This window comes from Lathyrus oleraceus, chromosome 7, assembly GCF_024323335.1.
Source record: "Lathyrus oleraceus cultivar Zhongwan6 chromosome 7, CAAS_Psat_ZW6_1.0, whole genome shotgun sequence".
NCBI lineage: Eukaryota > Viridiplantae > Streptophyta > Magnoliopsida > Fabales > Fabaceae > Lathyrus > Lathyrus oleraceus.
In genome coordinates this window covers 151806453-151831074 of record NC_066585.1, presented here as the reverse complement: position 1 = coordinate 151831074, position 24622 = coordinate 151806453, and the positions used below count along the sequence as shown (strand labels likewise).

General features: G+C 38.4%; 1 pseudogene; it reads right to left on the bottom strand.

The window, feature by feature from the left end:
• Positions 1-1266: 1266 nt before the first annotated feature.
• On the bottom strand, positions 1267-1366 carry LOC127109092 (uncharacterized; annotated as a pseudogene).
• Between the last annotated feature and the right edge of the window lie 23256 nt (positions 1367-24622).

The window sequence follows — 24622 nt, the reverse complement described above, 5'->3', positions numbered from 1 at the left end:
GGCATTAATTCTAGATCAGGGCGAGAGCAAGTTTTAGAGTTAATTAAATTCTGACCTTTTCCAAAAAGTATTTTTAAAGATTGAATGTGAGGACGAGAGTTAAGCATTTGGATTTAATTATATAACCTAAGTCAACAGAGCGAGAGTTTGAGATAAGGGTGTTTAAAACGGTCAGTATTTTCTTAAAAAGAGTTTCTGCAACTTTATTGTTTTCAAAATATGGTTTTTGACTTAATTATAAGTGACAACAACATTAATATAAAATCATGGTTTATTCAACAGAGCGAGAGTTTGAGATAGAACCTTTAACCAATAAAGTTAACCGAAACGATTCATTTTAAAACCAAGAAACCGACAAAGACTTGATTCCCTAGTTTTGACGAATTACATACCGATATCCGTTTTATTAATATTTAATCTAGACATTAGTTTAGCTCTTAGTTTTTCCCCAAACAATCAAACATCTTCACCTTAGATTTACGTAGTAACTTTAGATAACGGTATATCGATTCATAAGTCCCTGTGGGATCGATATCTTTTAAAACTACGCGATAGAACTGTGCACTTGCAGTTTGTATCCCATTCTCGACTCACCCAGTCGAGCGATCAAGTTTTTGGCGCCGTTGCCGGGGACTTTTATTCAATCGATATCGTAACTCTTCCGTTACGCTGTAGAGACTAAGGTTTCTTTTTCTTCTATTTTCTTTCTTTCGTTGATTTGTATGCCACGCACTCGCTCTCAAGGCGAACCGCTCTATTTACGAATCAACGATATAGAACTATATCTCCGAGTCTTACGACGAATTCGGGAATATCGTGCTGAAAACAATCTCCCTCCTATAGACCTTCCTGATCTCAAAGATTTTCCTTCTTTAACCGAGATGGCAGAACCAGCTCGTGCTCTTAGAGATTACGCCGCTCCATCGCAAGATGAACCGCATTCAAGTATTGCTCCGCCCGCAATCGAAGCAAACAACTTTGAACTTAAACCTTCGTTGTTGCAGGCTGTGCAACAGAACCAATTCTCTGGAAATCTTACCGAAGATCCAAACCTTCATTTATCCGTATTTGTCCAATACGCTGATACTGTTAAAGCTAATGGTGTCACTTCAGAGGCAATTCGACTTCGTCTTTTTCCTTTCTCATTAAGAGATAGCGCTAGAAGATGGCTTCAATCTCTTCCTTCCAACTCAGTCACCACATGGAACGAGTTGAAGAAAGTTTTTCTTGCCCGATATTTTCCACCAAGCAAAACAGCTATGTTAAGAGCCCAGATAAACGGATTTAAACAGAAAGACAACGAGTCTCTTTTCGAAGCATGGGAAAGATACAAAGACATGATGAGACTTTGCCCACACCATGGTTTGGAAGACTGGTTAGTAATTCACACATTTTATAATGGTCTCTTATACAATACAAGGTTAACAATAGACGCCGCTGCAGGTGGTGCACTAATGAACAAACCTTATGCTGATGCTTACCAGCTTATCGAGAGCATGGCCCAAAACCACTATCAGTGGGGAACCGAACGAACAACAGTGGAAAAACCTCAACCGAAAACTGGCATGTACGAGATAAGTAACCTTGATCACGTCAATGCAAAAGTGGATGCTTTGGTCCAGAAGATTGAAAGTTTAAACGTATCGCCTCCAGCAGCCGTGGTTGCTATAACTCAGAATTGCGAGGTCTGTGGAATCCAAGGCCACACTCCTGCGGAATGTCAACTCTTGACTGGAATCCAAACAGAGCAAGTAAACTATGCTCAAGGAAGCCCCTATTCGAATACCTATAATCCAAATTGGAAGAACCATCCAAACTTCTCATATAAGAGTAATAATGCTTTATACGCACCTGGACAGTCTCCAAATCAAGCCCCATCTATACCTCCAGGATATCAGAAACCGAATCCTAACAATAATACCCCTAGAAAATCCAACTTGGAAATCATGATGGAAAACTTTATAGCTTCCCAACAACAAACCAATAAAGATTTCTTAAACCAGAACATACACACTGGCGAACAACTTAAACAACTAGCAAGCAAAGTAGATGCCTTGGCTACCCATAACAAAATGCTGGAAACGCAAATATCTCAAGTAGCTCAACAACAAGCACCTACCGCTGCACCAACTGGTACATTCCCTGGACAGCCCCAACCCAATCCGAGAAGCCAAGCTCATGCAATTATATTGAGAAGTGGAACGGAAGTGGAAGGACCGTCTGACCCAAGGATAGAAAACCAAAACCCTAAGAAATCAACTGAGGAAAGTGAACCTAAGGAAAAGGAAGAGAGTAATAAGGAAACCCTAGAAAAGAAGGAACCTTATGTACCTCCACCACCTTACAAACCACCTATACCTTACCCTCAAAGGCTTGTTAAAACCAAAGATGTAGGCCAATTTAGAAAATTTGTTGATCTCCTTAAACAATTAAACGTTACAATTCCGTTTACCGAAGCTATTACGCAGATGCCCTCATATGCTAAATTCTTAAAAGAAATTCTTTCTAATAAGAGGAAACTTGAGGATAGCGAAACCGTTACACTCCCTGCCGAATGTAGCGCTATAATCCAAAACATGCCCCCTAAACTCAAGGATCCGGGTAGCTTCTCTATACCCTGTCACATAGGAAAATTTGTCATCGACAAAGCCTTATGCGATTTAGGAGCCGGAATTAGCGTTATGCCCTTATCCATATGTAAGAAACTGGAGATGGGAGAATTAAGACCGACCAAAATGTCTGTGCAATTAGCAGATCGTTCCATCAAATATCCTGTAGGAATCCTTGAAAACGTTCCCGTACGCATAGGTCAGTTTTACATTCCCACTGACTTCACAATTATGGACATTAGAGAAGATGATACGACACCTATTATACTAGGAAGACCATTCTTAGCAACTGCCGGTGCAATCATAGACGTAAAACGAGGACGACTCACCTTCGAAGTAGGTGAAGAAAAATTGAATTCATTCTTTCCAATTCTTGAAAGCACCTGCAATAGAAGATACATGTTACTTCATGGATATCATCGATGAATGCATAAAAGAAGCAGAGTCAGGAGAAGACAAACCATCAGACTATCTTTTAGAGGACAAATCTAAACAATGCCTAGCAATAACACCAGATCCTACGCAGTGTCTTAACAAACCAACCCCTGATTTGAAAACACTTCCCAAAAATCTGAGATATGAATTCCTAGACTTAGAACTTGAACGACCTGTGATAGTTAATGCAGATCTAGGAAGACTCGAAACAGAAAAACTCCTACATATCTTAAGAAAATATCCAACTGCACTAGGATACCACATCACCGATCTTAAAGGAATAAGCCCTTCTATTTGTATGCACCGCATCATGTTAGAAGAAGACTGTAAAACCTCTAGGGAACACCAGAGAAGACTAAATCCGATCCTAAGTGAGGTAGTAAAGAAAGAAATAACCAAGTTATTAGAAGCAGGTATTATATATCCTATATCTGATAGCAAATGGGTTAGTCCTGTACACGTTGTACCCAAGAAAGGAGGCATAACCGTTATTGAAAACGAAAAAGGAGAAACTATAACTAAACGAATCGAATCGGGATGGAGAATGTGCATTGATTATAGGAAACTAAACAAAGCAACCCGAAAAGATCATTTCCCTTTACCATTCATTGACCAAATGTTAGAACGATTAGCTAAACATTCACATTTCTGTTATTTAGACGGTTATTCAGGCTTCTTTCAAATACCAATTCACCCTGATGACCAAGAAAAGACAACATTCACATGCCCTTTTGGTACCTTCGCGTATAGACGAATGCCGTTTGGTCTGTGTAATGCCCCTGCAACTTTTCAAAGATGCATGATGGCAATATTCGCCGACTTTCTCGAAAACATCATGGAAGTATTCATGGATGACTTTTCTGTATACGGACAAAGTTTCGAAGAATGCCTTGAAAACCTGGAAAGAGTTCTTGAGCGATGTGTAAAAGTAAACTTAGTACTTAATTGGGAAAAGTGCCACTTTATGGTACAAGAAGGAATTGTTTTAGGACACATCATCTCGAACAGAGGAATTGAAGTAGACAAAGCCAAAATAGAGGTAATCGAAAATCTTCAACCCCCAAGAACCGTGAGAGAAGTACGAAGCTTTTTAGGACACGCCGGTTTTTACCGACGATTCATCAAAGACTTCTCTAAGATAACTAAACCCTTAACCGGACTGTTGATGAAAGATGCTGAATTCATATTCGACGATAACTGTTTAAAAGCATTTCAAACTCTTAAACAAGCATTGATCTCCGCACCCATTATGCAGACACCAGACTGGAATGAACCATTCGAAATAATGTGCGATGCCAGTGATTATGCTGTAGGTGCTGTTTTAGGACAAAGAAAGGATAAAAAGCTTCACGTTATATATTACGCTAGCAGAACCCTGGATGAAGCGCAGATGAATTATGCCACAACCGAGAAAGAACTCCTAGCAGTGGTATTTGCGCTAGATAAATTTCGTTCTTACCTGGTAGGAGCCAAAATAATAGTTTACACTGATCACGCTGCTATCAGGTACCTTTTAACAAAAAAGGATGCTAAACCTAGACTCCTAAGATGGATCTTGTTACTACAAGAATTCGACTTAGAAATCAAGGACAAGAAAGGAACTGAAAACGTAGTAGCAGACCACCTCTCTAGACTTGAGAACCTTGAACCAGAAAGAACATCCATTAATGATGATTTCTCGTATGATAAACTCATAGCTACTTTGGAAGAGAACAACTCCGACATGCAAGTAGAAACCACCTTAGCTATATCTGTCATACCATGGTACGCTGATCTAGTCAATTATTTAGCTGCCGGAATAGTTCCACCTACTTTATCTTACCAGCAGAAGAAACGATTCTTCCACGACATAAAACACTATTACTGGGATGATCCCTTACTTTTCAAAAGAGGCCCCGATGGTATTTTCCGTCGATGTATACCCGAAGAAGAGGTAGAAAATATAATCCAACACTGTCACTCTGCGCCTTATGGTGGTCACACAAGTACATCCAAGACCTGCTCTAAAATCCTACAAGCTGGCTTTTATTGGCCAACTATATGGAAGGACGTACATGCGGCTATTAAGGAGTGTGACAGATGTCAACGCACGGGAAACATATCTAGACGTGACGAGATGCCACAAAAAGGTATTTTGGAAGTAGAGATTTTTGACGTGTGGGGGATAGACTTCATGGGACCCTTTCCATCCTCTTTCGGTAACAAATACATACTCGTGGCAGTTGACTACGTATCAAAATGGATCGAAGCTATAGCTTCTCCAACAAATGACACCCGAGTAGTAACTAGACTCTTTAAAAATATAATATTTCCGAGATTTGGCATCCCAAGAATAGTAGTCAGTGATGGTGGATCACACTTTATATCCAAGGTACTCGAAAAACTACTACTTAAATATGGAGTGAGACATAGGATAGCAACACCTTACCACCCTCAAACCAGTGGACAAGTGGAAGTATCTAACAGAGAAATCAAGCAAATACTAGAAAAAACGGTCGCCACTTCAAGGAAAGATTGGTCATTGAAATTACCAGAAGCTTTATGGGCATACCGAACTGCTTATAAAACTCCCATAGGGACGACCCCATTTAAGCTCATTTATGGAAAATCCTGTCACCTCCCGGTAGAATTAGAACATAAAGCCTATTGGGCTATTAGAAATTTAAATTTGAATTATAAAGCCGCCGGTGAAAAGAGAATCCTTGACATAAACGAATTAGAGGAACTCAGAAGAGACGCCTATGAAAATGCCAAAATCTATAAAGAAAGAACAAAACAATGGCATGACAAGCGTATATCAAGGAAAGTCTTCAAGCAAGGCGACGCAGTACTTTTATTTAACTCTAGACTAAAGTTATTCCCGGGAAAACTACGATCCAGATGGTCAGGACCTTTTCATATCACTAAAATCTTTCCCAGTGGAGCGGTAGAAATAAAAGGACAATCTACAGAACCGTTCACCGTAAACGGGCAACGTCTGAAACATTATCACTATGCGGAAACCAACGAGGATTCGCAAATTCTACACTTAGACGAAACGCCCCCAGGACTCATAGACTATATTTAACAGTTTCTTTGTCGAGCTTGCGACATTTAAACAAAGCGCTTAGTGGGAGACAACCCACAAATTAATCTGTTATTTTATTATTCTATTATTATTATCATTTCTCTATTTTTCTCTTAATTATTCTTTTAATTTCTATTTAGTATTCATTATTGATTTATTCAAAAGAAAAAAAAAATATATCTATATATAATAATAATAATTCTTTTCTTCTTTCGGCATTTGGCCAAATCCTGACTTAAACTCATGTTTCTTTTCTCTAGTTAACACTAACCAGATGGGACATTTTGATCGTATGGGTATCAAGTTCAGAGGAATGGCTCAGAAACGAAAGTTTGAAGAACTAGCCGCTAGAGAGATGCTACCTAGTTTATATGCTGATGATTGGGCTATGACTGCCCTTGGACTGAGACAGAGTGTCCTGTTTTTGCTGAATCAGATAGGATGGGAGACCTCCCCTATCCTGAGACATTTCACCACCTACCGGAGACTCACACTAGAATTCCTTAGTTCATTAATCTATCTACCTAGCCATGGAAAAGGAATTAGCAGAGGTTTTATCCAGTTCAGAATGTTCAATATGGAGTACCAATTTAATATTAGAGACTTCACCAACCTTTTGGGTTTTCCTACCTCCTTTGATACATTCACTGTAAGCCAGGAAGAACTTTTTGAATATAGAGAGCTTGAACACTTTTGGGGTAAGCTGACTGGAAATGATGAGCCCGAAGAACATGAGTTTCTCTCTGGAAACATACATAACCCGGCTTTTCGCTATTTCCATAAGATCCTGACCCACACTTTATTTGGGAAGAAGCCAAATAGTACTTCAGTTTCACGTGATGAACTCTTCATCATATTTTGTGCTTCCCAGAACCGTCCAGTAAACGGTGCTACTTTTATGTTAGCTAATTTGGACCACCTTATCCAGGATGAGCGAGCACCCATTAGAATAGGCGGTTTGATCACTATGATAGGTAATGCTATTGGACTACGTCAGCCTATGCTTGACCTTAACCCTTTTTGTGGCATTACTACTATGAGTATACCCTTCCTCTTCAACACTATGTTTATAGCAAACATAGGGTCTGATGAGTTCGAGCTTATTATTGATAACCAGGTTCTCTGCCTATTCACCATGCCCGATCCTAGAACTAGTGTTCATAATCAAAGGAACTGGCTCTATAACCTGAATGAAACCCCAACTCCGGCTGGATCCACTGAATCCATCCAGGATTATGAGATTTGTGACGACTATGAGCACTATGTTGACCATATCTCTCTTGCTGAATCTGACCCTCAGACACCTTCCGGCTACTATGATATTGATCCTCCCCTCAGCCTGTCCTGACCGAAGAATCAGTCATGCCTGATCTCCGACATCATATGCCAGGAACAGATATTAAAACAGTCATTGAAGCCTTGATGTCAGAGCAAGACGCCCTCAGGGAAGATTTCCATAACTTGAGACTTGAAATCCTAGAATGCATGAGCAGAACGGCAAGTCAGTTACGTATGTTACGGCATCATGTTAACTCTTTTGCTCCTCCGGCCAGAGATCCGAAGATAGATGGAATTTAGTTATATTTCTTTCTAAGTTATTTAGTTTTAGGCTAGATTTTTTTCATTAATGTTGTTTGAATTCATGTTTATTTCTATTTCATTTCATTATTTTCCTTCCCTGTAATACATTATGATCATTTTTATTGAAGCTGTTTAATTAATTTTATTATGCAATGGCTATTATGTTCTACTGTTGTTACCTACTATTATTATTATACAAAGCAAGTAAGCGTGCACAATGCATTAAAATTGCATACTAAAAATGATCATAAGCAAAATGAAACATTAAAATACGCTACCAAAGTAATTCTGTGAAGCGCCACTGAAGCCTTGCCAAAAAGGAGGTGTGACGAGCGTCACACACTCCATGACGAACGGCACGCAAAACGGCTGTTACGAACGTCACACCCCTGTGACGAGCGTAACACCCTTCAGACAAGTGAACGTTAAGGAGCCGTTGGAGACGAACGTTACACTTTAATTTTTTTACATTCCCCATTCATTTTTCATTTACCACACTTAATTACTTTTCAACCACTTTTTCTTTCTACCTTCCAATCCTTCTCCTATAAATACCTACCAAAACTTCCTTCATTCACCACAAAACAATTCTCTCATATCAAACACACTTCTTTTCCTTTCCAAATCATCCCTTCAAAAATTCATCACAATGGCGGGAAATCAAAATTTCGGAAATATCATCTTCCGATCCGGAGATGACAACTATCAGCAAGAGCAATTCGAGCGCTTCCAACAGCGAGGCGTCGCTCCCACCAGGTACCCCGATTTAACTTGTTTACAACAATTGGGCTTACTCCAAGGTATCGAGTGGATGCTCCGTAAAGCCGATTTAACCTTCCTTTGCACCCATAACCAACCCACCTACCCTTCCCTAACCTTAGAATTCCTAAGTTCTTACGACTACACCACTCCCGCCGGTGAAGGTGAATTTCTAACCGGTACGGCAACCTTCCGTATGTTTAACACCGAGTACTCTCTAACCCAACGCCAATTGAGTGCCATGCTACAATTTCCCACAGAAGGTCTGCTGCATGCCAGAATCCCTCCAACCTCAAACTGGAACACAGTTCTAGTTTTCGATCTTTTTAAGAAAATTTCCGGTATAAATACCTACAACTGGGAAGAACTCCTTCTCTCCCACATCCATAACCCCACCATCCGTTATTTTCTCCGTATCCTGCAAAACACACTTTTTGGAAGACCAAACAACAGTAAGGTCAACTCGAAGGAGTTATTTTTCCTCCAGTGCGTTTTCGAACCGGATACTAAGGTAAACGCCGCCTCTTTTCTCTTTCATCATATCCGCACCTTATGTGCTAGAGGCCGGCAACCCTTTATAATTGGTGGATTAATAACCTCCATAGCACTTGGCCTGAACCTAGGGGATAAACTCCAAACTTTAGAATCCCTACCTCCCCTGTCTATGGATATCAGCTATTGCCGCTCCAGCCGCCTGATTAAAAACAGAGTAGGCGGAGGCTATTATCTTATGGTGAACAACCAAGCAGTCCCGAGTGTTGTGCTACCCAATACCACCCTAACTGATGTCACAAACCCCGACCGCCACCTCTACGATCTTAGCGCTCCTGAAACCACCGAGCCTTCACAAACAAACCAGCAAACAGATGAGTTTGAAGAAATGGAACAAGGTGATCATCCGCCAACACAACAATCAGTCCCGCTAAACCCTTCCAGTAATGCAGCCGGCCCATCCTCCCAACGTCGTCGACGACGAAGGCCTGCGACCAACGATGACATTATGGATGCTATCGATGGTATGCAGGCACAGAATACAGAGATGATGCAGATGATGCGTCAAATGCAACAGCAACAGGACGCTCGGAATGCTATAACCGACCAGCGGTTTATTGAATTGTTCAACAGGTTCGACAACTTAGACATACGTCAAAGATCACCAGGTCCAAGAACCAGAGGCGGAAGGCAGCCTTAGTTGTTATTTTCTTTTTCCTTTCCATCTTGTATTTCATTTCCTTAAAACATTGAGGACAATGTTTAGTTTAAGTATGGGGGGGGAAACAATATTCTTTCCATTCTCATTTTTTTTTCAAGTATGTTATTTTCCCTTTCATTGTTATTTCCCTTTCTTATTATGAAAAAAAAAAAAAAAAAATTATTATAATATATATTTATTTTAAGTTAAGTTCCTAAGTGTGAAAATTTTCTATTATCTATTCCCCTCAATTTCCTGAGCCATAACAAAATTTTAACACACCCAATAAGTATAAAGGTTGCTTACTTTATAAAACTTGAGTGAGATCAAAACAAAACCATTACCGTAACAACGCTCTGAGAACCTCAATATGTTAGATCAGGATAAGTACCTATTATACCAATTCCTCGAACTTTTAGTTCTATGGCAACCCCAAGTAGTTTATACAGAAGTCAGCACCGTCTTAATAGCAAACTACGTGGAGAGCCGATGAATATAAGTGAATGATCCCCAAAGTAACCTAAAATATATAAATATATCAAGAAATGCACTAATTAAATTAGGTGATCCTTACCAGATCATTTAATCTAAAGGTTGCAGATCATGCAAAAGCACAATACGAAAGATCCATTATGAGTTGGTTCAGTAGGAATCTGGTACTGAACTTGGTAGGGCGGACTACGGTCCGATCCCCCGCAATTTGCAATGGACTGAATAATGAAGTTATCCGACTTATGTACCAGAACTTCTAGCTAAAAGCGGATCATAATCACTAACCGGTTACTCCACTATGTGCGCGAAAAGATAAAGGGCTTAATGTGATTTCGCTAGAATGAAAACGGGTAAAATAAGACTAAAGGGACCAGGATAGCTATCATAGGGTACTTGAAACTGATTGGCATAAAAATAGGGTTATCTAAGTTGTAACGGTAGTTGTTGATGTCAAGATTAAACTCAAATCCTCTTAAACAAAAATCCATTCGCAACCTAGTACGAATTGAGGTGTGCTTTGAACTTTCACCTAGCTAAAACTTTTAACAAGTTCTATACTGAATTTTGCTTGAGGACAAGCAAAGATTTAAGTATGGGGGAGTTTGATAACATGAAATTATATCACATTTTAAGACTTAATTTAATTAGATTATATTATCATTTACTTTAATTTATCCCATTTTATCAGATATTATGCAGTATTTCTTTTCTATTTACATCAGGTACCCATTTTGAAGCAAAAGTGAAAAAAGGAAGAAAAGGAGGTGTAAAAAGCAATAAAAAGGAAACAAATAACCAAGACCAAGCCCAGCCCAAAGAAAGCGCACGTTGCCCCTGTGACGGGCGTCACAAGGGTTGTGACGAGCGTCACGCGAAGTAGCCTTGTGACGGACGTCACACATGGTGTGACGAGCGTCACACCAGTCCACTAGCTTTTTGCCGCAAGTTACGCTCTCAGAAGAATGGAAGTAACGTTGAGGACTTCGTGTCCTATTCCCAAGCCGTGTATTTAGCCATGCTGAAGACTCGTAGGAAACGCAAGGCAGTTACCAAGGCTATTATAAATAGCCATCTCCTCTCTTTGCCGAACGACAAGTTTTTGCACGCTCGGTTTTGCGGAAGCTCTGCCAAATTTTCCTTTCACGCCTTTGCTTATTTTTCTTCCTTTCCAGCATTGTTCATTTTATTTATTTCTTTTGCAAGCTTTACTTTCTCTTTTCCCTTGCAATTTATCTTTCCCGTTTTTAGCTTTTAGATATTTTTCGCATAATAGTTTCTACACCGGAAACTACTGTGCAACTTTATACCGGATTTAACCTTACGTTATATTCGAGTTTTATTTCCTTGATTTATTTTACTGCTTAATTGAAGAATCGAAGAACAAATCCTACCGGCTTGTGGTGGAGTGTTCAAGACCATTGTATTACGCATTCAGGTTCTTTAATTGTTATTTAATTTTTTATGTTTTATTCTATTGTTTATTCATATTGCCTGCCTGGAATGAGTCTGTTTATGCATGATATAAATTCTTGTTTATTTAGCATGTCTGGCTAATTTGCCTAGGTATCGGTATGTAAAGTAAGCAGAATAAGGGATCGAGACTGAGTCGGTCTATCTAAACTTAAAATCAAAATCAATCTTTTTATGGTCTCAACTTACAGGTTTAATAACAAGATCTTTTACAAAAGTAAAAGACATAAAGAAGTTAAAATCAATAGAGCGAGAGTTTGAGATTTTAACTGGACAGTGTAAGTTAGGCATTAATTCTAGATCAGGGCGAGAGCAAGTTTTAGAGTTAATTAAATTCTGACCTTTTCCAAAAAGTATTTTTAAAGATTGAATGTGAGGACGAGAGTTAAGCATTTGGATTTAATTATATAACCTAAGTCAACAGAGCGAGAGTTTGAGATAAGGGTGTTTAAAACGGTCAGTATTTTCTTAAAAAGAGTTTCTGCAACTTTATTGTTTTCAAAATATGGTTTTTGACTTAATTATAAGTGACAGCAACATTAATATAAAATCATGGTTTATTCAACAGAGCGAGAGTTTGAGATAGAACCTTTAACCAATAAAGTTAACCGAAACGATTCATTTTAAAACCAAGAAACCGACAAAGACTTGATTCCCTAGTTTTGACGAATTACATACCGATATCCGTTTTATTAATATTTAATCTAGACATTAGTTTAGCTCTTAGTTTTTCCCCAAACAATCAAACATCTTCACCTTAGATTTACGTAGTAACTTTAGATAACGGTATATCGATTCATAAGTCCCTGTGGGATCGATATCTTTTAAAACTACGCGATAGAACTGTGCACTTGCAGTTTGTATCCCATTCTCGACTCACCCAGTCGAGCGATCAGTGGCATACTTGTAATTACATGGGAAGTTAAGTGAAACGCTGCGCATGGCTCGATGAGGTGGCAACTGGCGACAGGTCATGGTAATAAAACAGTAGCATGCAACAACAGCCAAAACACGATGCAGAAAGAGAAAATCTGGGAACGGCTTAGGGTTTATGAAAGCTACAGTATTCATCATCTTGTTCATCATCATCGTGCAAGATTATTTTCCAGAAATGGCAAAACAACATATCAATGGAACCAACAAGCAATGCACAACAATACTCCAACAACCATTTACATTGATTCGAGCTCATATGGAAGAATCAAACAAAACATCATTTGAACCTCAATCTTTAAAACCGAATTACTCGCTCAATACTCAACCGTTTTTAGTGATTTAAAGCTTATTAGAATCAGCAAAGCATAATCTAACTAAAGCATGGCATGATTTAGGAAATGAAGGAGCTCGAAATCTTACCAAAACTGATGCACAGTGATGATTTGGATGTTGTTTGGTGGTTCTGGTTCAAAACAGATGAGGTTCCAAGCTCCACAAGGTGAATGGTTGAGATGCTTTGGCTCAGCAAGGCTTGAAAATGCTTAAATCGAACATTGCCATGGAAGTGTGCTTGGTGAAACAGACTCGAGAATGGCTGTACAGTTGGGTTTTTCCACTTGCAATGAGCTCAAAATAGTGAGTGCATGATGAAACCAACAAAACAGTTCGAGTGCCTTTGCAAGTTTTTAGCAGAAAATCAAAAATGAAGAACTTGAGAGTTTGAGAGAAAAGAGAGTTTTCTGTTTTGGTAAGAGGCTGCTAGGGTTCTGCAGAGTGAATTTGTGGTATATATTTGCTGTTTAAGGTTACTAAGTGGAATGCTAAACACACTTATCTCAAATGAAGTAATTTGCTCATTTTGCTAAGTTTCAACCAAGTTGGCAATGGGGTGTGTGCTGCACGAATTGGGCTTGGCAAACATGACCAAAATGCATTTTCTGAATGTTTCCAATTGGCAAAATGTGTTAGAATTGGTTATTTCACAAAATCACTTTTGCACCACACTTGAAATTAATTAATGCAAGTCCAAAAAGGCCATTTTGAATGGTGATGTTTTGGTGAATGATGATGACATTTTTGGAAAGAGGGGATCAAATATGACTTGTAGGAAAAAACCCCATCCAATTTGGCCAAATGGTTTGAGAGATATGGCCTTTTGAAGTTCAAAATTTTTTGAAAATGAATTGATCATATCTTGCCAACCATACATGGGAATTGAGTGTTCTTGGACTTTTTGGAAATGGGAGAACAAGATCTTCAACTTTTATGTTGGGCAAAAATTCATTTGAAGCTTGTATCATGATGTAAGTTTAGGATCAAGAAGTTTCCATTTTTGGCAAATTTGAATTACAGGTCAACTTTCTATTTCTGGAAATTTCTTGTCTGACTTTATTTTCTTCACTGTGGATGCTTGACATGATATATGAAGCTTGTATAGGCATGAATGAGACCTCTCAGACCACTTCCCACCATCAAACCACTGATAAACCACTGATTAAATCCACAGTTGACCAAGTTTGACTTTCTAGGGTTTTGGATGACTGAAGCATGTTCTGATGAATTCCAAACCCTAATTCCTTGATATCTTGATTCCAAATGATGTCACAACATATAAGAACTCTTGATTATTGATCATGGTGCCCAAATTCTGCAAGAATGGCCACCACCCACTGCAATGACTGACTTTGACTGATTTTGACCTAATTGCTTCATCTGCAAGCAACAAGGTTAGATGACAATATTTTTGTACTTTTTGGTTAGTAAACATATGAAAAGCAAAGATATACAAATGCAAGACATGCTTGGTGATCAAGAATCAACTCACAAGGCAACCTACCCACTAGGAGGGAAGCTAGGGCATGCAATAATCCTTGAGGCCATGATATGGTATGATATGGGCCATGAGGGATCTTAGGGCCAAAATTGGGGTCTTACAGGAAGGAAACAACCTCAACACAACCATTCTTCGGCTAAAGAAGAAAAGAAAAATGTAGGTGTTTAATTGGCTGCATTGTATGGTAAAACACTAGCTGGATTCTAATGTCTTGACTAATGTCATGACATGTTGTGAAGGCGTTTGTGTAACTGCATTGGAGGTTAGAGTATCTAACTGTACTATGATGTCTTGACTAATGTCATGACATACCTGAGTAACTTACTGCATGATTAGCTAATACAAGATTTATTGAATGTCAAATTGGATGTGGTGACATCCATCCCTGTCAGCAGATACTGAGGAATATAACAGTTCCTGTTCTGTTAGAGCTCAGTATTCATTTTCAGTCTGGTTATCAAGGAAATACCAGACCTGGCATAAGGCCTACTATATGAATGTCAAACTGGATGTTATGACATTCATCATGGACAGCATATACTGAACAATAGACAGAGTGGTGTTCTGCTACACTTCAGTATGTTTCTCAGTCTGCCCTTCAAAAGGATAACAGAACTGACTTAAGGCTAAATGTGTAAATGTCAAATTGGATACTTTGACATGTATTAATGTAAGCTGCTACTGTAGAATGGACAGTTTGGTCCTGTACAGTTCAGCAAACTTGTACAGTCTGTTTTCAGGAAAAACAGACTTAGCATATGGTCCTTGATGTCAAGCTGAATGTTGTGACATTCATTCCTGACAGCATATGCTATATTGTAGGTTGTTTAGTTTTCTGTTTCAGCTTTTTCTCAGGCTATTCTTCAGGGATTCAACAGCTGAGAGAAAATCCAGGAAATCAACAACCAAGCTACATTTAATGAACCTAACAAATAGCCTATTTGTTAGTAACCTAGATGTGGAATTTAGGGAAACTCGGGTGACCTTAAATTCAGGAAAATACAAGTGCAAAGGCCCAAGTACTGCAATATAAAAGGAAGTCGTTCCTTCATTCAGAACTGGGGATTTTAAGGCGTGAAGATTTAGTGTGTCCATCATACTTCACTACTGTACTTTTGTGAGTATTGTATTAGACATATCTTGTAAGCCAAGCCATTATCACGTAGATGATCGCATTGGCATAGGGTGTTCATTGAGTTGTAAGTGTTGTGTCGCTCAAAGCTTTTAAGCGTGAGTGATGTGTATCTTGATTAAAGTTGTTAAGCACAATCAAGAGTTGTTTGAAGTGTGACTTCAAAATTGTCTTTAATATTGATTAAAGGTAGTAATCACTGAGGTGATTGAGGGGGAGTGAGTAGGAACTCTGATCTTAGAGTAAGATTGAAATTGCATTGGGTAGGGATTAAGTGAAGAGTTGTAAACGGGTGAGTTTAGCTTTGAATTAATACTACTGATAGTGAATTTCCTCCCTGGCTTGGTAGCCCCCAGATGTAGGTCATGTTGGACTGAACTGGGTAAACAATTACTTGTGTTATTTACTGCACTTACTTTTAAGTTCTGCATAACTCTTGTCTGTGCAGATTTGGATGTCATAACAACCCGTGTGACATCGAAAGTCTGATAACTAGACTTTCAGAAAAGCTTGAGGAGAAGTTCTACTAGATTACATGTGAAAATAATCAATTGGTCAGAGATCTTGATGTAGCTTTAGAACAACTCAAAAGGTGTGAGGAAAGCATCATAATGGAAGAGGAAAAGAAAGAACAAGCCTATGCTGACCTCAGGGTTGTTAGCTTAAGCCTTAGTGTACACAAAGAGGAATTGGGTTGAGCTTGGCACCAAAGGGATGAGTGGAAGGATACTTGGCTAAAATCAACTAGGATTCAGAAGGAAGCAAAGGATGAGTATGAAGCCCGCATTCAAGCATTGGAAGTTGAAGTCTAAAGCCTGGTTAATGCTTTCCGTGAAGCCCGACGATAAACTATGGTGTCAATACTAAGGAGAAGAGATGTTGAGGATCTCCTTGCCTTCCGTCCTTCTAAATGGAGTGAAGCCTACGAAGAAGTGATTGGTTTCAAGAGACAAATGCATCTCTTAGAAGAAGCATATGAGGAAATAAGGAATTGATGCATTTATATAGAAGGTCATGATCAAGAAATGGTGGATGCTCTCTAGGAGGACAAGGCCATTATGGTAAAACTTCAAGAAGAAGCCGAATACTATAGGGAGAAATATTTAAAATTGGCCATACTATCTAATGACTTGATTGAGGAAATTCGTCGAAGTCTGAAGGAAGTTGAGTTCATGGCAGACATCTCCAAACATCAAAAAGAAATCTCTGACTTTCTCAAGATGTGTCGTTACATGGTGGAGGAATTTAGGACTAGGATTAGTGAAAGATGTTAGAAATCTTATTTGTAATGGGTTTTCAATTTGGTGTGTTTCCCTTTTTTAGAAGTTGTGAACAATTGTTTGATTTTTATTATCACTTTTTTCTTCTTGAATCATTGAATAAAGTACTTTGAATTTCTTTTATCTTTATCTTGCTTACGATTTCTGAATGGTTAAGATTCCTCATAAAATATTTTTTCATGCTCATGCATTCATTCATACAAATACCTCCATACAAAAGGAAAAAATCATTTTTCTCCCCTATTCTCGTAGAATCATTGCTCAAGACAACTTGACTATCTGACCGCCTTACCAAACTCGGGCTCGTCAAAAGAAGACCATGTAAAAACTCGAACAAAAACAAGTTTCTCTCAAGGAGGATATGGACCCAATGAAAGGAAATGTGGAAGGGATGAAAGATAAGATCGACCAACTCGCACGCGCCATCACTAACATGATGGCAAGAAAAGGTGAGGCTGACAAAAGGAAGGCTACTTCCGCATCTACCCTTCCACCCATGGATGGTAACCCTCTTCAAGGATTCATCTTTGACATTCAAGAGGGTGAAGCTAAGAATAACACCCTTCCTCCTGAAGGGTCTATCCCAACCATTGTTCATAGTGGGGCATCTCGTCCCATACAAATACCAATTCCACAAGACAACTACGTGGATCTGAGCCAATAATATGAGGATGAAGATCATATGGGTATTGTTCAATAAAGTAAACCAGCTGCTCACCCTACTTCCACTATTGGGGAAACAAGAGTTGAGGACAAATATAAAATCTTAGAAGAAAGGTTGAAGGTAATTGAAGATTTCAATATCTTTGGAGTTGATGCTATGGGGATATGCTTGGTACTTGATGTAGTTATACCTCTAAAGTTTAAAACCCTTGAATTTGAGAAATACAAGGGTGTCAGTTTCCCTAAGAACCATCTCAGGATGTTTTCCAAGAAGATGGTTGTCTACGCAGCAAATGAGAAACTAATTATGCATATTTTCCAGGACAGACTAAGTAGGGCATCCTTATATTGATACATGTAGTTGAAAAGATCTCATATAAAGGCTTGGGAGGATCTGTCTAATGCCTTCCTAAGGCAATACAAATATAACTTGGACATGGCTCCCAATCGCATGCAATTGTAGAATCTGTGACAAAAGGGGAACATATCAATTAAGGAGTACGCTCAAATATGGAGGGAACTGGCCTCCCGTGTGCAACCTCCATTGTTGGAGAGTGAACTAGTGGATATGTTCATGGGCACTTTACAAAGACCATACTACAAAAATATTATAGGTTCAGTATCAATAGGTTTTTCTGATTTGGTGATAATTGGGGAGAGAATCGAGAAAGGGTTGAAAAGAGGTAAGATCGGAAAATCATCCTCTGGTCAACACATCAATAATTAAGTATCCTAATAATAGTAATTCAAAGAAGGGTGATGCCAATATTGTTACTATTGATGGGTATCCTAGGTTCCTTATAATCCTTATGTGGCTACAGTAAATCCTAATTAGTACCAATAGCCGACATAATTCAAGCCATAAGCTCAACAGCCTAGGGCACCGCCTTCACCGAATCAATAACAAAATGTGTATCCCCAAAGGGATCAACAAAATCCTAGGAAGGATTTTGACCCTATACCTATGATGTATACTTAAATCCTTCCATACTTACTATAAAGAGGGTTGGTGGAAACTAGACCTCTTGCACCTCCACCAACACCTCCTCCTCGCGGGTATGATGCAAATGTTAGACGTGATTTTCATGTTGGTTCACCGGGTACACTACCGAGAGGTTCTTGGATGTTAAATTGAAGGTCCAAGACTTACTCAACCATAAGGTTATTTCCTTTACTGCTAAAAATTTGAACATCAAGAATAGTCCAATGCCACGACATGATGGCCCAAATATCAACGCCATTGAAAAATCAGAAGGTAGTATTTTAATCCAGAGGGTGGACCAAATAAAGACACATATGTCTAGAATATGTGAAAAATTGATTGGATACGAGGTATTTGAAGAGTTACATGGTGATTGCAGGATTTTTCTGTCTAACCTAGACAAATGTGAGAGGATGAAGAGGTGTCTTCAACAAATGATGAACCAAGGTTTTGTTCAAATTGGATACTCAAAGAAGGTAGAAGATGTTTCAGATATGGAATCTCAGGGGCATCTAACCTTTGATATTCCTTTCCAAAGAGGAGAAGTGGAGCGTCATTTTAGATTCATGTGCCTAATTCTCCTCAGACGCCGATCCAGATACCAGTTCATATGTTATTCCCGATACTAGTTCAGATGTCAGCAAAGTCAGAAGACCATATTGTCTTCCATGTTCCGACACCATTATCGTATACAAATACTAAGTCTACACCATGGAATTACACCTCTACAACATATAAGGGAGAGAAGCCTATAGTGCTTGATCCAACAATCACTAACATAGCCAATGTTGGAGGTATGACTCGAAGTGGAAGGGTATTCGCTCCCGAGCAACCATTAAGGAAGAATTTTCCCAAAAATTTGAAAGGAAAAGAGGTTGTAGGCTCAGAGGAAGGACCTTCCAAGAAGGGGGTGCCCCAAGAAGAAGCTGAAGAATTCTTAAGGTTAACAAGGAATAGTGACTATAAGGTGGTAGACCAGCTAAACCAGACACCTTCTAAAATCTCCATAGTGTCTCTTTTGTTAAGTTTTGAGGCTCATAGAGGAGATCTATTAAAGATATTGAATGGGGCGCATGTTACCACGATATAATTGTGAACCATTTTGGTGAAGTACTGACTAACATCACTGCTACCAGTTGTTTAAGGTTCAACATTGATGAATTACCACCAGAGGGGGATGCTTACAATAAGGATTTGTATATATCATTCAAGTGTCAAGATAGTCTTCTCTAAATGGTACTAGTAGATACATGATCATCCCTGAATGTTCTACCTAAGAACACTCTTGGGAAGCTGAATACTATAAGGACATCCATGAAAGCCAACACGTTGATAGTCAGAGCCTTTGATGGCTCAAAGAGAACGATGATTGGAGAAGTTGACCTACCAATTATGGTGGGGCCACACACATTTCTAATTACCTTCCAAGTGATGGATATGAACCCATTGTACAGTTGTCTTCTAAGACGACCTTGAATCCATGCAGCGAGAGCCGTCACCTCCATTCTTCACCAGAGGTTGAAGTTCATGGGGCATGATAAGCTGATAATTGTTGAGAGGAAGAAGACATATTCATTAGTTACCTCTCGTCATTCAGATATGTAAAGGAAAATGGGGAAACATTGGAGATGCCTTTTCATGCTTTGGATATTGCGGTAGTCAACCGAAGAAGAGAATTTTCCAAGGAAATACCATCCTCGCATTGGGAGAAGATGTCAGAATTAATCAAGGGTAGAGGTATGTTGGGCTGGAGCAAGTTAGTAGAGATTCCTGAGAAGAAGAACCGGTTCGGGCTGGGTTACAAACCGGCTAATGTAGGGTCTCAGAATAATAATCAAAGGAAGTTATATACTCTCAAAGACGTTTTCCACAGTGCTGGGTATAGGGATAAAGATCGTGTGGCCGCAATCGAGGAAGAAAATGAAGGAATTCCCGATTTGGTATGTCATTGATCATCAGATACCACTCTAAAAAATTGGACGGCCATTGAGATTCCGGAGATGATTTCGATTCGAAGTAATTTACCGTCCTTTGCTCGGGCTGGGTATGACGACATCAAATTGTTCATACAGAAACAGGAGTATCCCGCAAATGCTTTAAGCCAAGATAAGAAAACACTTAGAAGATTGGCATCTAAAATTTTCCTCAATGGTGATATGCTCTACAAACGGAACCACGACATGGTATTACTCAGATGCCTAGATGGATATAAAGCGGACATGCTTATCAAAGAGATTCACGAGGGATCCTTTGGCACTCATGCCAATGAACACTCCATGGCTAAGAAAATTCTCAGAGCAAGGTACTACTGGATGACTATGGAGTCTGATTGCTTCAAATACACAGATAAAGGGCATGTGCCACCTACTCCTTTGAATGTCCCGACCGCTCCATGGCCTTTCTCCATGTGGGGTATTGACATAATCGGGATGATCGAACCAAAAGCTGCGAATAGACACCAATTGATCTTGGTTGCCATCGATTACTTTACCAAGTGGGTAGAGGCTACTTCCTACACCAATGTGACAAGGTAAGTGATTTCACGATTCATCAAAAAGGAAATCATTTGTCGCTATGGCGTTCCTAATAAAATCATCACTGATAATGGGTTGAATTTGAACAACAATGTAACAGACGACTTATGCGATTATTTTAAAATCAAACACTATAACTCATCACCCTACATGCCTAAGATGAACGACGGGGTGGAATCAGCCAACAAGAACATCAAAAATATTATCCAGAAAATGGTGAAAACCTATAAAGATTGGCACGGGATACTACCTTTCGCACTACACGACTATAGAACGTAAGTCCGCACTTTGGCAGGAGCAACTCCTTTTTCTATGGTATATGGAAGTGAAACCGTACTTCCTATTGAAGTTGATATCCCCTCTCTAAGAGTCTTGATTGAGACTAAGTTGGAATAGGCATAACGGGTACAAATTAGATTCAATTAATTGAACCTCATAGAAGAGAAACGCATGGCTGTAATATGTCACATACAATTATATCAGCGGAGACTGAAGAAAGCGTTCGACAAGAAAGTTCGTCCTCGTCTATTCGAAGAAGGCGACCTAGTGCTCAGGAAAATCTTACCCATCCACAAAGGTCCTCGCAGCAAATGGACTCCAAATTACGAAGGGCCATATGTCGTGAAAAATGACTTCTCTGGCGGAGCCTTAATTCTCACAACCATGGATGGAGCGGAGTTACCACGACCTGTGAACTCCGACGCTGTCAAGAAATACTATGCCTAGAAAAAGAGGAACAAGGTCCGCTAAGTCGAAAACCCGAAAGGGAGACTTAGGAAAAAATTAGGGCGTCTTAGTGGATTGGAAATTCGATAGAGAAATCCAGGAAAAAATTAGGGACTTGTATAAAAAAACCGCTAAGTCGAAAACACAAAAAGGGTGACTTAGGAAAAAAAAGGGTATATCATCCCGGTGAACTAAGACCCGAAAGAGTAGTCGAGGAAAAATTTAGGGATATCCAAAATGCATATGACTGCAATGTTTGACCCATACTACAACAGGAATTCATATGAGATCAATCGATTCAATCATCGTCGTCAAAAGAAAACTATCGCGACCTCAAAGACATATGGATAATAGCATGTGTTGAATTCAGTAGGAACATAAAATAATCTATTTTCATTGTCATTTTTTTTACATTATTCGGCTTTTCAGTAATTTTCCCTTATGGGAATTATTTTCTCATGTACTATCGCCCCATTTGAGGGTCAAATTTCTCAAATAAATAACATTGTTTTTCGAGACTTATTTTCAATTTTTTCTTCTTGATTATAAAATGTCAATTATTTATGAATAATACATTAAAATATCGGCCATGATAAAAAGCTTTTTGAAAAAAATGTCTTTTACTTTGATTTCAAAATGTCAAAAGGATCATAAGCTTTTCAACATTACATCTCAAAACGCGGGATCCATGAATCAACAATCATGATCTAATCAATACGAAAGTTTCCTCATTTTAATCTTTCTCAAGCATCAAGAGCGTCATGGCCCAGTCCATGGACATAGCAAAATCTCAAGGGGTCATAGAGTTGGAATGTTACAGAAATCCATGTTCTCACAATTCCCACAATTTCACATATTCATCATAAAAGAGGTGATAGCCCAAATAAAGCATCACGCATAAGCACGTACATTAATTCAAAACATGCATCCACATACATACATAACATAGGATTTGTGACCGCTTCTAGAAGTCCAATCCCCAGCTATACCAATACAATTCTTCAAGTCAAGAATAATTATTGGCTAGTGACCTACTATAGAACCTTTTTCAAGGATCTTCCCAACAAATTCAACACATGTCAGTAAATCGATCATCTCGAATGATCGTTATCAACCAGTGAGTAGGTGTTCATCTCTCACATACCCAGCTTAGTAACCTATCCCGCACATGAGATAAGTTCCAACAAATACACAGGATTTTATCAGACAAGGAGCGGAGGATCGTCAGAGTCCTACCAAGATTCTAAATGATCGAATGATCATAGGAATTGCAACGAGCGGAGGATCGTCAGAGTCCTACCAAAATTTCAAAATGATCGATTGATCATAGGAATTGCAACGACTGAAGGATCGTTAGAGTCCTGTCCGATTTCCATAACATGATAGGATGATCACAGGAATCGTACGATAGTTTCACCTGGATGGACTGAAACCAATAGAAGGGTCCTACCAAGGTTTTATCATGCAACGACCGGAGGATCGTCAGGGTCCTATCGATGATGATTACTATACTAAGAGTTTCTTCAATCAGTGAGTCAAAACTTCAAATCAAGAGTGAATTAAATCCCCAATCTTTGTCGTCGTTGTTGTTCTAACTAGCAATTTGATCAATTCTTTTTTGTTTCAGGATTGGTCGCTCTTCAACGACCTGCATGTATGCTTGGAATTGAATCATGTCAGTATGGGTTGGCAGTCCTGCTTCTGAATCCTCCTGAATTTCTGTTTAAACTTCTTTTCATGTTTACAATATTCTAAAACTCTGAGGAGATGCTAATTAGTATGCTATCATCTAGAATATAGTAATAAACTTTTTAATTTGTATGAAAGCTCCTTCAAACTTGAATGTTCTTGTTTAATATTTTCTCTTGCTATGTAGCATGCTTCAATCTAACTAATAAGGTGGGATATTGGACCAGATTTATAAATCTGTCAGCATTTTCTAAGATCATGGAGAAGTATGAAAGGTTAGAGTTGAACTTAGAATCTATGGACCAGTTTGGAATATAACTTCTTAGTTCATTATTTGTCATGGACTGAACTTCCCTAATTATCTTTTTATTTTCGTTTGCAGCTTGTCATTTTGATCACCTTTTGCCCTTTGAATATCGTATACCGTTCAAGTCGTTTCTTCTTTATCCGATGTTTATATTAAATAATGAGGTGGCATGTATATATTAATAGAGTTTGTTATTGAAAATCTTCCTAAATAATTAATTGTAACTTATGCATTCCACTAATTAGATTCTGCTCATAGGATTAGCTTAATTGACAGGTTTGTTGCGTCTAACTTCTTACTTGGTGTTTCTACATGCTAGGTTATGTGTTGATTTGAACAAATGGATGTCCAAAAACTTATGATTTGTTTTTCTGTTGCAAGTGTTCATAGTTGCTTGCCTTGTGCTCTAAGCTTTAATATCAAAGTATACGGTGGTCTGAATTTAACTCTAATTGTAGATGCTTTTGAAGTATCAGAATGGTGAACACCCAATCTTATAATTGCCTAATATTATTGATTTAGGGTTTACATTAATTAATGATATCATAATTTTTTTTGTTATCTTAATGAATATTGGATTAGTCAACGAAGATATATAAATATAAAATTGCTTAAAGGATGTTCTCAACCTAATAATTAAGTATAATTTTAAATGATAATAATTTTAATTTTTTTTATTTAAATCAATGCTTACTCATTGACAATTACGATACCATTAATGAATATATAAATATGAAATTGTTTAAGGCATGTTCTCATTCTAATAATTAAGTATAATTTTAAATAATAATAATTTTAATTTTTTTTATTTAAGTCAATGCTTAATTATTGACAATTACGATACCATCAAAAATTGTTTGAGGCGAATAATTTTTTATAATTTATAGCCTAATTGGATTGTTATTAAAAATTAAAAATCTAATCTAACATAATT